Source organism: Odontomachus brunneus, unplaced genomic scaffold (genome assembly GCF_010583005.1).
Source record: "Odontomachus brunneus isolate Ranch 3 - 2012 unplaced genomic scaffold, Obru_v1 Obru_scaffold_012, whole genome shotgun sequence".
Taxonomy (NCBI): Eukaryota; Metazoa; Arthropoda; class Insecta; order Hymenoptera; family Formicidae; genus Odontomachus; species Odontomachus brunneus.
In genome coordinates this window covers 1,766,065-1,769,773 of record NW_022639462.1, presented here as the reverse complement: position 1 = coordinate 1,769,773, position 3,709 = coordinate 1,766,065, and the positions used below count along the sequence as shown (strand labels likewise).

The 3,709-nt window shown below is 40.7% G+C and overlaps 1 protein-coding gene and 1 long non-coding RNA gene across 5 annotated transcripts in view; one reads left to right on the top strand and one right to left on the bottom strand.

Annotated features, from left to right (window-relative positions):
- Nucleotides 1-3,709, bottom strand: part of LOC116840817 (insulin-like receptor) — a 69,303-nt gene that overhangs the window by 41,669 nt on the left and 23,925 nt on the right. The window lies entirely within an intron of this gene.
- LOC116840818 overlaps nucleotides 194-3,709 on the top strand; it is a 5,219-nt gene continuing 1,703 nt past the window's right edge. Inside the window, exons 1-3 of one of the 4 annotated variants that reach the window (XR_004377422.1) lie at nucleotides 194-1,132; nucleotides 1,290-2,491; nucleotides 3,445-3,640. This is a non-coding gene — a long non-coding RNA (uncharacterized LOC116840818). Of the gene's footprint in view, nucleotides 2,492-3,325; nucleotides 3,641-3,709 lie in introns of all 4 variants that reach the window. The other 3 variants (XR_004377424.1, XR_004377421.1, XR_004377423.1) reach the window with 3 other exon arrangements.

The following is a 3,709-nucleotide window of genomic DNA, read 5'->3' as shown; positions in this document are numbered from 1 at the left end:
TATATATATATATATATATATATATATATATATATATATATATTCTTTATTCATATATCTATATTATTAAATATTCATATTTATATATATATTATATATATATATATATTTATATATATATAATAATAATATAGATATACGAATAAAGAATATATATATATATATATATATATATTTCCGTAGATCTCTCGCCAGATCTCTGAATTTTGTCTGTTTTCCTCGCATGACCTCCTCCCTCTTCGCCACTCGAATCCCGGTGCTGCCGTCGTTTTCAACAAGGAAATCGCGTCCCGATAAGATCATCGCGCTCGCGCGTTCCACACAACTATTCATTACCTCGATTATTTACAATGATTTTCATGCACACTTATATACGAACGTCCACGCATTTTTATAACTCGTATCCGGGATATAACGAGGTCATGACACGTTAATATTGCGTCGAAAAGTATTTATAGCATAGCGGTGCGATAATGTATGTGCGTGCGATTTAAAATTATCGCGAAGCCGGAATATTCGAGTCGATGATACCGTTTAATGGCGGCAACGCGCGCCAAGTCGACATAGAAAACCATACATATCGAGCGTAAAGCGAACAGAGTCCCGATGGGTACCCGGATACGCGCTTTGCATCCACAAGAGGCGGTACCGGTGTGCTCTTCAGTTGCTACAACTCTTCACACAGAAAGGTAAACCGACTAAGAGCCGCACAACCAACCCAGTTGTGTGTCCAGAGGCAATATTCGCATCGTTTGCGATGCCAACTTCCGACAGACCAAACGCTGCTTTTCATTATGCGAAAAGCACGTGGCCAGAAGAAGCAAAATTATGAGATAGGAGAGAGGAGAAAGCAAAACACTTTGAAAACACTTTGTGTTAACAATGGCTACGTCTTGCTGCGAAAGAAGAAGAGGAAAAATAGCAAACTTATCGTGCTCTCTGTAATCTCAACACAACAGCCTCTACGATCGTGCGAATTTTAACCTTATAGACGATACACATATAAGGTCATCAGCAGATAAAAGGTCAACGACGTACTGTCCGAAGTTCAAAACAAGCTTCTCAGAATTGTCGATAATGTATTGATTGAAGAATGTATTGGAAAGAGGGGCATGATGAGTATGCTAAAAAGGTATCGATCAGATAACTAAATACTTACGCTCAACTGTTCATTATCATGAGAGTAAACTCAATTAAATTTATATCAATGTGCCCTATGACAATGGAAATCTTTGAGAAATATTCTAAAATTCATGTAATCACAAGAGCGAAACGTTGATACATTACAGGGTTGTCAGATAGCAGTCTCCTTCGAGAAGGATTGTCCTCTTTAGACAAAATTTTCACGTTCTGTCAAAGACGCTATTTGTCCTTCCCACCGCATCGAGGGAGGACTTTTTTGCTCGTCAGACGTGGTGCGGTCTATCGAACTTATCTTACGTCGCCACAAGTTCATCTTGAGATATTCCTCAACACCTGACCACGAATACCACAGGAGTACCACACGCGAATCGGGGAAATAGGAATACGTGACGTATATAAATTCCAAAATTCAACGAAGCATTCAGGTAAAGAAATATTGAAAACTGCCGTTCACAAAAGTATATGTTGACCAGATGTACCCTACTCAGCAATCTTTTCTTTTCTTTTTCAAAACTTATGGCCGTCCTGTCAACTCACAAATCTGGCAACCCTAAGCCGATTAGAAGATTAGGGACACTCTAAAGCGATATAACGAACGCACAAACATAAACATATCACTATCTCCCATTATTTCTTGTAGGTTTAAATTAAAATTGGCATTCGTACGATACTACTGGCAATTGTATGATACTATCTCCAATTGCTTGGTGAAATTGATTGAAGAATGTATTGAAATGAGTGATATAGTAGTGAGTATGTGAAAAGGTATCGAACAGAAATCAGATGACTAAATATTTGACTCAACTTTTCCATTATCATAAGAGTAAACGCAGCCGAGTCCATATCGAAATCTCCGAAGCACGGTTCAGTGCCTGAAAGTTTTGAGATATCGCGAAATTCATGCATTCATATACGAAAAAGAAATTTCAGTTTGTCTGAACTTGTTCGGCCGCATTGAAACTCGGTTGAGGTAACTGAGAGCAATTGGCAGGAGTGAGAATCTACGGGAATCTTTCTGTTCCCACACATTCAAGTTTTCCATCTAGTTTTCAAACAACAGACAATTCACACTAACGGAGTTGTTTTTTTCTGTGTAAACAGAATGTCGATATACAGCCAACCGAAAGATTAGCGGCGCTTTAAAGCGCGATACCTCGACGATCACGAGCTCAAACTTATTACAGTGTATCCCTCATTGTTTCCTGCGTGTCCGAATCCAAATTGACATTCGCGATTGCGTACGATACTACCTCTAATTGCTCGGCGAAATTACTCGACGTACCTTATATCATTCGGATCTCAACAACTTGCTGCGTCTGTTTACGATTCGCCGAGGAAAGGAAACGTGGTGAGTATATACATGAGGAATCGCGATTCGCCGCGTATCAACGTTGTCGGACGGAACAACGTCTGACGCGCGATCCCACGTGCTGTTAAGCTAAGTGGCCGCAAAAAAAAAGAAAAAAAATTCGGAGCGTCGCGCCAGGTCTCGCGCAGTACCGTCTTGCTGCGCCGTGACTCCCGGGGTTAAGTAACATAATTCGATTAAGCGTAGATTTCTCTTAATAATAAACAGCAATTGCTTTATTGCGTGTAAAAGGGGTCATGCTGTCATTCGTAACGAGACATGTACGCAGTGGCATGCGGTATGTGCCGATAGATTCGATCAAGCGATAGAGCCGATCGCACCCCTCGCGTGTCCTGCAAACAACGTCCGCGACAATGAGTCGTAAACATCTCCGAACCACTCGACAAAGAGTGCCAAATAGTTGCTCTCCAATTTCTTGGTATTCGATTTCCTACTTTGTTATAAAACTAGAGACGAATGGATTTCAAATATATAGGTTTCATACTATTTTACCATTCCCAAGAGAATGAGCGCCAAAAGTTTCAAAATTTTGTCATTTCCAACGAGAATTCGAGTGATATGACTGTTGATGCAAATGACAAAGGTTTGAACAAAGATATTTATTTACGTAAAAAATTGCATTCTTCAATTTTTGTGGTGTCTCCATCAGTCCGACTGTTGGAGCCCATTTTCTTGAGAATGGTAAAAGAGTACATTTTAAAATTTATGTATATACGTAATCTATTCATGAGATTATCTCCTATTTTATAATTAATTGGGAAATCAAATACGAAGAAATTAAGGAGCACATCTTGGCCGCATTTTTTCGCCCAGGTTCGAGCTTTTCCACGCGACGTGAACTTCTCGTTCCAATGCAAAAGGAATTCGACAAACCCGGAATGAGGAACTCCACGGTCACGCGGTTCGCCACCCACGTTCCGTCTTATTCATAGTTTCAGCAGCGAGCAGAGGCGAACGCACAAGAGTACGTGTTATAATACACATTCGTCATTGGAAAGCCGATAATTTTGGGACCAGAGCGAAATGTCAAGTTTCAGTCCGAGTGCCGTACCAGAACTTTCAACATTCGACAAACTTAGCAGCGCGCAAGTGAACGCGCGCGCACGTGCGGCGTACTGCGACGGAACAGTATGGTCTCTCTCTCTCTCTCTCTCTCTCTCTCTCTCTCTCTCTCTCTCTCTCTCTCTCTCTCTCTCT